Source organism: Poecilia formosa, unplaced genomic scaffold (assembly GCF_000485575.1).
Source record: "Poecilia formosa unplaced genomic scaffold, Poecilia_formosa-5.1.2 Scaffold22, whole genome shotgun sequence".
Classification (NCBI taxonomy): Eukaryota; Metazoa; Chordata; class Actinopteri; order Cyprinodontiformes; family Poeciliidae; genus Poecilia; species Poecilia formosa.
In genome coordinates, this window is record NW_006799961.1 from 1,961,904 (window position 1) to 1,972,121 (window position 10,218).

General features: G+C 41.0%; 1 protein-coding gene across 1 annotated transcript in view; it reads right to left on the reverse strand.

The window, feature by feature from the left end:
* zfhx4 (zinc finger homeobox 4) overlaps positions 1-2,964 on the reverse strand; it is a 99,641-nt gene extending 96,677 nt beyond the window's left edge. Inside the window, exon 1 of the mRNA XM_016669389.1 lies at positions 2,829-2,964. The gene's annotated coding sequence lies outside the window, so the exon portion shown is untranslated. The remainder of the gene's footprint in view (positions 1-2,828) is intronic.
* Between the last annotated feature and the right edge of the window lie 7,254 nt (positions 2,965-10,218).

Consider the following 10,218-nt stretch of genomic DNA (forward strand, 5'->3'; position numbering starts at 1 on the left):
TCTGATCTGAGGGCTGCACTCAAAGTACAGTAGTGACATCCAGGATGCAAAACTAGGCCCTGCTGATTAACATCTCCTCCCACTATGCCAGCAGTTATAAGCGAGAGGAACAGAATATCTTGGAAAAACAAGATTAAAAAAAACAAGACAAGATAAAAAAAAAAAAAGACACAGAATAGAAACCAACAACACAAAATGGAGGAAAGGATGATGTATATGTATTTTTTTTAACTTTTCAACAGTTTAATGGGAGTACAGTTAATGGGCCTTTCTTTCATCCTTTTTCTTTTTTTTTTTTAATCGGCCACAGGCATCAATCAGGAAGTGTCAGGCGGCCGTTGAATCTGGGCTGTGGTCCTCTTCACAGATGACTGATTAGCAAGCCAAAATCACCAGATCCATCTTCCGACGGTCACTTTTATTACAGTCATTTTTAAAGTGACAGCAACCTGCCTTGTCTCACAACACTGGCCACCGCATATATATTCTCATCTTCTCTCCCCCTCGTTCCATCCCTCACTGCATCCGTCTTCCTCTCGCAATCTGTCGCCGAGCATTTGGTCAGCTACCATCTTGTTGTTTCTCTTTCTTTTAACTACTTTTATCTGACTTTTTCTTTTTCTTTTTTTTTTGCATGTCTGCAGTCCCTACACTCTCACCCTCTGCTGCCAGTGCACTTCTCTCTCTCCCCCCTCCTCCCCCCATTCTACTGGGGCATGTTAAGGGAAAGCAGGGTCAGGGAGGTGTGGAAAATATGAAAAAAAAAAAAAAGTGAGACCCCCACCTCTTCCATTGTCTGATGGGTGTGTTCCGAATCCTTATTCTGCTTGCTCTCCTGGGCAGGCGAGAAATTCGTTTTGCACAGAGTTCGGCTCATGATGGAATAGGAAACCGCCGTTCCCATGCACAAAATGAATGCAAATGAAACAGTTTCGGCGAGGAGTACAATGGTCACAGCTGCATTTTACATGGCTGCATTCTGAGACACAGACAGGGTGACATTAAAAGTTTGAGGCCAGGGAGTGTTAAAATGTGCTCTCGGAGGCCAGCATGTAATAATACGTTGCCTGGAACAGCTTTCCGGGAGATAGTCTGGGAGAAAGATTTTGTTTTGGAGCTTGTCAGTCAGCTTTCTCATCTTTTCCCGGTTCAGTTTGCTTTCAAGCTGCATTCAAGATAAATCACTGCATCAAATAATCATTGTGGACTCATTGGAAATGGCAGTTGAGTTAAGGTTTACCCAATGTTTGGGATATATACATTTGTGTGTGTGCATGCGTGCGTGTGTGTATGTGTGAAAGCAAGCAAGCAAGTAAGCATGTATGGGGGCCAAACTCGAAAGAGCACTCTTCTGTCTTGGCAGAAGTTATGATAATCACAGCTGACACGAGTATGAAAAAAAAAAAAATCAGCCAGAGTAACATGTGTCTGAGATTATATTTACAACTTTCTGAGCAAAGAGGGACCTGCAACACACACACACACACACGCACGCACGCACGCACGCACGCACGCACACGCACGCACAAAAAAAGTGGGTCAGGTAAAACAAGGGAACGTATTTCTGAGACAGCCTGACATTTGCAATATCCTCAAAAAACAACTGATTGAACAGCCTGTCGAAACATTAAGGCTCAAATATAAAAGCTTTGGAGTCGTCTTAAAAACAAAGAAGGATTATTCTATTAAACAAATGTGTCCTTTGTTTTTTTTTTTTTATTATTCCCTCCTGTCAGCTTAAACACTAAAAGCTTTTAATATCGGAACCTAGATAAGCTATTAACCTACTTTCTTTTTTCAGTCTTTTAAACCTCATGCTTTGACTTCCTTTGTCAGTTAAAAAAAAAAAAATGTTGAAGGAAGGAATACATATAAGATTTTTTTTTTCAGGCTGTGATATGTGTTACAAGACAACCCCGGTCACATTTTACAGTGAAGCACCTGAACATCAGAGTGACTCAGACGGCTGTAAAATATGTGTCCTGCTAAACTCAATTTGGACTGAGCCTTTAGATGCATGTGTGTGTTGAAGGGACAGATAAAAAGACGTATGCACACAGGAAATCATTCTAATGGCACTAGCAGCTGTGGCTTACTAAGTGAACACATATGACTGCAGATATATGAGGCCAGTCCTTCCTAAAGCTTTGGATTCAGAGTTTTTTTTTGTTTTGTTTTGTTTTGTTTTTTTCCCCCAAAAACATTAAAAGTAGAGTTTGCTCCTAAACTTTGTCTTCCAACCTTAAATCATGTCTCCGTTGAAAAGCATCAAAACGGAAACAAAACTTTGGCAGGAATATCTTCCTCTTCCTTCAGCCTGCTCTCACGCAGACACATTGTAATCTATCTAGAGGGCAGCGGAAAACTCAAGAGGTCTGAGTAAATTTGTCCCAAATATCCTACGGTAAAAGATTGCCGCTGTATTTTACTCTACAAACGTTTGATGACAAGCTGTAACTAGCGTGAAATTCCCCCATAGATTAAATGTCCTAGGAGTTGTACTCCCATCCGGAAAACACACATATCTGTGAGCCAGTACACACACACACACACACACACACACACATACACGCACACGCGCGCAAGCTCACGCACGCATGTGCGCACACACAACTTGTAAACCTCAGTTGCCAAAATACCTCTGAGCAGAGGGAAGTCACACAGACACTGATCCTGAGGCACAGAAAGCATGGACGTACAGTAGACTCGGGCAAAGACAAAGTCGCATGCAAATGCTGTGACATGAACAGACATGCACAATGCGCTGTGGAGTCTGGACGGTATATAAATACATGCATGTCTGCATAGAAAAATACAGAGTTACTCACAGGCGCTGAGACTGGAGACACACTGGGGGGCAAATCATAGCAGGAGACTTGCAGCGTGTTTGCCTGATTACCAGTCAAGCAAATAGCAGATAGAGCATGCTCACACTGCCACCTCCATCCTCCTACACAGATATGCACATACACCTGTTTCATTGTTGCTTAGTCTGTGTTCTGATTATTGGAATCATAAGAACTTGTGTGTTTTTTTTTCTCCTTTTTTCAACCGTTTTCAAACCGTTTCTTTTCTTTTTTCTTTTTTTTTCCTTCCTTTATTTCTGAATTTGTCTTGACAAAAGTTAGACCCGTTTTGGAAAACAAAGAAGGTCAGTCTAGAATTCAAAGACCCCAAATTTGTTTCGCGATATCAATTTAATTATATAAAAATACTCACATAAAAGAAAACAACAACAACAACAGTGTGGGTGAGTATTACACAGAGAAGTGTGATAGTGCTCTTGATGATTCTCTGATAGGAACTATTTTCCAGTTCTTAATGTCCTGTCCAACTTTTCTGTATGTACAGATGCTCTTGATGGATGGCTTAAACTGTTAAGTGTGAGTCTCATGACGAGCAAAGGCATGAGCAGGCTAATTTCCAGTAGATACATGAGGTTGTATTGAGGTATCGAAAAAGAATGTAATAACTACAAACTCTAAATGGAGCTACCCTAAAATTTTAAAGCTTCACAAAAGCAGGAGAAAAATCCCTTTCTGTTAAGATGTGGAATTGTCTTCATGTTTTCGTTGTCTTTAAGCTTTAATGGATGAGGTTCACCAAAAACCTCATATAACCTTCACATCATGAAAACATGGTACTATAAAGTCGATCTAGTAAAAAGTGATTTAAAAAAAAAACAAAAAAAAAACATTGACGACAGTGGGATGCCAGGAAATGTTCCTACCTGTCTCGGAAAACGTAAAAATCTTTCTTGACATTACAGCAATCTAATCAGTTTTCTTTTTTTTTTTTTTTCTTTTTTTTTTTTCTCATCGCCGACCAGCTTTTTGCGTGTTTCCCCAACCACCCCGCTCCAAATGAATAATAATGTCTACATATGTGGAATTGAATCTCTATATAAATACAGCTGCTCTGTAAAAGACTCACAGGTGTGTTTTGTCGGTGTTAGGTTGTATTTTATTTTCCCAAATTTTGAACATAACATGAAGCACAGTTTAACCTACAAAAAAGAAATGAAACAAGGAAAAGGCACAGCACCACAGCAAGTCTACCTAGGAACGATTGGCCATCTGAACTGGCAGGTTAGATGATATCAGCTGAAAGTCCCACAGCAACTGGGTGGAAAAATGTTCTGACAAGTATAAGAGACACAAACTGATATTGGTCAGACATGAGGAACATGTTCTTGTCACTTGAGAGCAAAACAAAAATTTCTGGACTGAGTACAGAAACTAATGTTCACTGGAAACATTGCACATCACTGTGAACACACACTGTCCCAAATGAAAACTTTGGCAACTGAGGACAGAGAGACAATATTTAAAGTTTATTTTTTTCAGCCAGATTTGTACAGAAGTTATTCATTCTATGTTTCAATGTTTTTTTTTTTTTTTTTCATTTAAAAAAATATCTGTGTTTTGCAAAGCAGGCACTGAATAAATGCACAGAGTGTGTTCTGAAGATGCAAGCATGTCCCTCAGACAGATAGCTTTCTAAGAATTCCTGCCCAAACTTTCAGGCAAACACGTATATTTACTCTTGAAAAAATACTTCCTTATTACAAAACATGCTGATCAGACCTATATCACATTACACATGTTGCACAGTTTGAACATTTTAAAACCTGTACATATAGCGCATAAGCTAGGATTTAGTCTTGAGCATATGCAAATTGAGAAACTATGTATTCTGTACGTCACAACAAATATATTAAACGTCTGTTTTACTGTCCGCCCCTCTGTGACAATTTTATGCCCGCAATATGCACAAACACCTGGTTCTCATGCAAAACCCACTGCTGTTCTCATAGAGCAGGAGGAGGTCAGACAGAGGTAAACCTAAATAAAGTCTCTAACAGGCCTGATTTACAAGCCCTAGTTAAAGGTACTGATTCAGTTGTTAAAAAAAACCACACACACACACGCAACATTCTTCTTAGTGAAGAGAAAGTTCCAGTTTACAGCATATTATGTTCATATCATCCCTCAGCATCTGTTTCCCCTAGCACAGTTATTTGCCACATTTATAATGGACTTATGACCTTTCTGAAGAGCGAGGGGGGGCACCGAGAAAATCCTTGAACATCTTAATTCGATTCGTTTTAAACAACAGAGGCCAATTTTGGGAGAAGAGGTGGAGGGCCGTGCACATAACATTTTACAGAGCGAGTGGGTGCCAGCAAACTGTTTCCCTGCTTTTTATTTTCACTTCATACTCGTGAGTGAAAGGTTCTTTTGTTGTCTACGGACTGATTGACTTTAATGAGAAACATGCCATTGTGCCAAATGTTAGTTTAACAAACTGAACTTTGTGCCCCCACCTTTTCTTTTTCTTTTTTTTCTCCTTGTTTTCATATTGGATTCAAAGAGGCGACACAGCCGTACATGCAAGGCAACTAAACAAAGCGGACGCGCACGCACACACCACAACCACTCAAACCTACTCAAACGAGATGCCTTAATCCCTTATTCTTTACACCCCGTACTGCGTTCGGGGCTGCAAAGAGAAATCAAAAAGCGTGACTATGACAGAAAAGCATGCAAGGCAATATTTGGGGAGGAGGAAGCGATGGAAATGGAGGGACGGGAGAACAGGACAAAAGAACTAACTATGCAACAGCATTTAACTTGAGACTGTCGCAGCTTTAAACACGCTTGAGTTAAAAGGCAGCATGCTTTTGAGCTTGAATGTGTGCGTGCGTGCGTGCGTGCGTGCGTGCGTGTGTGTGTGTGTGATATCGACAAATACGGCTCTTGATCTGTGAAGAGGAGGTGATGGTGTTTTAAGAGTTGGCCGTGTACAAATTGTGTAGATTTAGCCACTGGAAACAATCACGTAGCATGTGTGTGGATGGAACTACTGAAAGCAATTCCTCAGAATAACCAGTGAGTTGGACTACCTGCTGGCATGAGCTAAGCTGTAGATCAATAAAAGCGTGCGCGCACGTCTGTATATGTGAGAGGGCTTGTCGTATGTTTATTTGTGTGTGTTTGTGTAGGCAGGTAGATGTGGGTGCGTGCGTGTTTGTGTGTGTGTGGTGGGTGTGTGTGTTGAGGCATCATACAGTTACTGGAACACTTGCTATATTTGGCTCCCTCAATGCAACATCAGGTTTTATGAAAGCAATCCATCTGAATCGGTGCAATAAATTCCCATCAGCCGACAATTTCTTAAGTGAAAATAACAAGTGTTTCTAAATTCTTGACAAAATTACATCTGAGCTAGAACAGATTAGATGTTAGAAACAACATTTAGGTCAATAATACAGTTTAGACGTCACGTCGGATCAATACGCGCACAAACACACGGCAGATGCAGACCCTCGCGAGCGCTCGCGCACACAGATTCAGTTGCCATGGCGGCCGTATGCTTTTTGCATGTTTCTGTCACACCGACGATGTGTGTGTGGTGTGCGTGCGTGTGTGTGTGTGTGTGTGTGTCATGCAGAAGGGCATCGTGACCTAAGCTTCCAGCAGCTTTCCTCTAGGGTGACACTTCCATTACACTCCAACAACACGGACAGGCGGCGTCCAAACCCAGCACACACTTGGACACCCTCTGACACCCTTTCTGCCACTCATCTGCATACTACCACTGATGCTACATCACCAAGAGTTCTTTCCTAAAGGATCTTGACATGTGTTTGTATTTAAATGGCATAATTTTAGCAGGTGTCACAGGTGAAATGTTCATGAAACATGCAGAAGGTCCTGGAAACTGTCAACCTATTGGCCCTCGCTTTATGCTGGTTGCTGCCAAGCACAGCCGGCGACAAATAAAATGCACAGTCATGTGATAGTATGGAATATATTATTGAGGATTAGGCTGTGATAAAATAAGACAGCTGAGTGACTGGTGCTGGAGAAGCCTTGCTGCATAAGGTCAGGCTCCGGTCCATCTGTAGTGGTGAGTAAAATCTGATATCGTCTTGGTCTTATTACCGGAAATGTCAGAATGGATCAAGTTGTAGCAAAGGGGGGAGAGACTGGGCCAAAAATTTTCATATACAGAAGTGACTTACAGCTATAGATGAATTAAAGTTCATTTCTATGAAAAGTAACAGAAAAGAAAAGTCGAGTCTCCGTGCCTTGTAAAAAGTTCAAAGAGCACTTCAACTTTTCCATATTTTTCAACATTGCAACCATAATTTTAAACAAGTTATTTTTATGTGACTGAGCAATATAAGGTAAAACATAGTTGTAAAGTGGAGGGAAATGTCTCATTTCAAGAGTTATTACAAATAAAAATCTATAAAGTGTGGCCTGCATGTATATTCAACCTACATGAGTTATTGCTTTGTAAAAACCACCTTTCACTGTAATCTCAGCTTCAAGTCTTTGGAGGTTTACAGTATGTCTCTACCAGCTTTGTGTACATGAAGACTATGTCGTTTTGCATATTTTTCTTTGCACATCAGCTCAAACGCCATAAAATCAGTCAGACACATTCAGAACAGAGTGAATGAACTCAAATCTCGCCACTTGATTCTTAATTGGATTTAGATCTGGACTTTAGACCAGATTTTCTACCATTCCCTAGCAACTCCAGCAGTATGTTTAGGCATGTTGTCCTGCTATATATCTAGTGTAAACTGCAGCACCAATCAGTTTTTTTTTTCTTGTGGGATTTTCCTGTTTGGCTTCATTGATCTTCACGTTAACCTTGACCAGTCTCCATTTGACAGCTGATTGAACACATCCCCAGAGCATCATGCAGCCATCTCCCTGTTTCACCATGGAGATGGTGTGTTCTGGGTGAGGTGCAGTGTTAGTTTTGCGCCCCACGCAGCATGGGTCTGCTGATCACCGTACGCTATTCCTTATTTTCTGAGTTCACTACATGCCATCTGGAAAACTGAAGTGAGGCCTCCTGTGGCTGTCTTCCAATAATTGTCTTTTTTTTTTTTTCTTACAAGAAGGGTAACTTTGTGAATTGCACAGCTAATAAAGGAAACAAAATTAATTGTATACATCTGTCAATTCTGAAAAATGTCTGAAATGGCATGGCTTAAAGTATAGGCTGTTGCAGGACAGACAACATACTGGTGAAAAAAAATATATGTTTTTAAAAATACAGAAAAAATGTAGATAAAGTTAGGCTTTTATTCCACTTCCTGTCGAAGACACAGACAAAGTGTATTAAAAACGGACAGTGATTAATGTTGATTCCTTAAGCAAAGGTACATCAATCTATCTCCTTCAAAAGACAGTCTTATCTAAAGAGACACTTTTTAATCATCCTGCATTGGTCTGTCTACAGCAACACCCTGTGGGTAATCGTGTGCAGCAGGGCAAAAACACAAAAGTGCTAAAAACAGTATAAGAACGTTAATAAAACATTATTACGAATACATTGATAAACAGTTTGGTGGAAATAAAGACAGCAATATGACATCATCCCCTCACTGTTTCAGAGAGGTTCTGATGGGCGGCTTCATGACTTTGCACTTTCAAAGATTTGCTGCGTGGAAGAAATTATATCAAAAATCGGACTGCCTTGTTTTTTAGTCACAGCGATAAAATAACTCGAGCATCCTCTGCCCGATTAGTTGTTAGCATCCCTGCAAGCGTGTTTCCATGCAAAGCAACAGAGAAAAAAAAAAACAAAAAAAAACGGCCATGTATTGGGGCCTGACACTGAACATAATCACAGCCTGCAAACAAGGGCAGAGAGATTTGAAGCTCTTTTTGATGCCAGCTGCAGCTCGGAGTCAGTAATGAGGATGTTGATTTTGTTCTGATTATAGTATTCCTGGCCTGTTTGTTGCTATATCTCGGCTGTGTCAGTCCCCCCTGCTGAGGTAACATGGACACCAACTGCCTACATGTGAATTAAAATTAGTCACTATCCAATTAGTCACTCTACTCACACTTGGAGCTGAAAAATGGTCCCTCCAATAAGCGATCAAACTCAGATGTTTGAAAATGGGAGCTTTGATAATAGGACCTCCGCCTAAGACAACTCGAGGTGGTGGCTTGGTAATAAAGACAACAATGGACACTACGCCGAGGCCGGCAGCCGCGTAAAAATCAAGCACGCATTTACATGTGATGCTAGGTGATGTAAATACCTGGGAAAATAGTGCACAGCTTGAATGTGTTTTGACTTTCATCCACAATTCCCCGTCATCCCCACTTGGAGAGAAATCGCACGTGATGTGCAGCCAGCGTCGCATGATCGTTCTCTCTCTCTCTCCCCTCTCCCCTCATTTCCATGTACAAACTCAAAGGAAGTGTCTCTGGTCTCTCTTACATATTGCACATTTCAAGATGCACTCAAAAAAGCAGCAGAAACAACTTGTACGTCTTCAAACCCTCTTAGGAAAAAATGCTAAAATCTGAGCACTCCCATTATACATAATTTAAGGGAATCTATATTCATCGAAGTCCGTGGCGTGTTGTGCTCAATGGAGTAAAACGCCCCTGTGTGGCTAATGGAATGGCCTGAGTTGTGTGATTGAGTGAAATGTGCTGGAAAGATTGGGAGGAATTTTAGTGCAGATAAATAAAGAGGAGATTCTGCCTTTTACTGGGCGTCAGCATTAATGCAGCATCTCCCCAGGTGATCAACACATTCAAATGGAGAGTTGGCGAGATGGAGAGAGGAAGTGATGGGGGAGACAAAGAGAGGAAGAATGGGGAAGGAAGATTATAAAGTACAGAGAGAATGAAAGTGAGAGGACACTTTAAGAAATGGCCTGCTTCAATCGACTCCACATGCACAACGGCTACAGTATGGCATCTCATATATCATCATGATGTTACCATTGGAGGGTTCAAAGAAAGGAAGGGGGGAAAAAAGAGGGAGAATGGGTCTTTGCTATTTCAAAGTCAAAAAATAACCAAGGGACATTATGAGGCCTTAGCAGATGACTGGAAAAGGCCTGGACTGCCATGTGCATTTCTACTTTTCCCCTCTTTTTTTTTTTTACCATCTATAATTTGACATCAAATGTGAGCAAGCAGCTCTTTCTTTTCACCTCCCACTTTCAACATCCATTATGTTTGGAAAGATGCAAAGTGAATATTTCAATTGGACTGCAATGGTCAGTTAGCAGTGCTTTGATCCCCACTCTGCTCTTTGAGGGGCTCCATTGTTCCTGATTTGCTGCCTTGATTTGCCTGCCTGAGGATAATGGCGAGGAGTCACAGCCTGTCCTGCTTCCATCAGACCATGTGTCATTATCATGGGTTTGGTATTTGGCATTCTGGG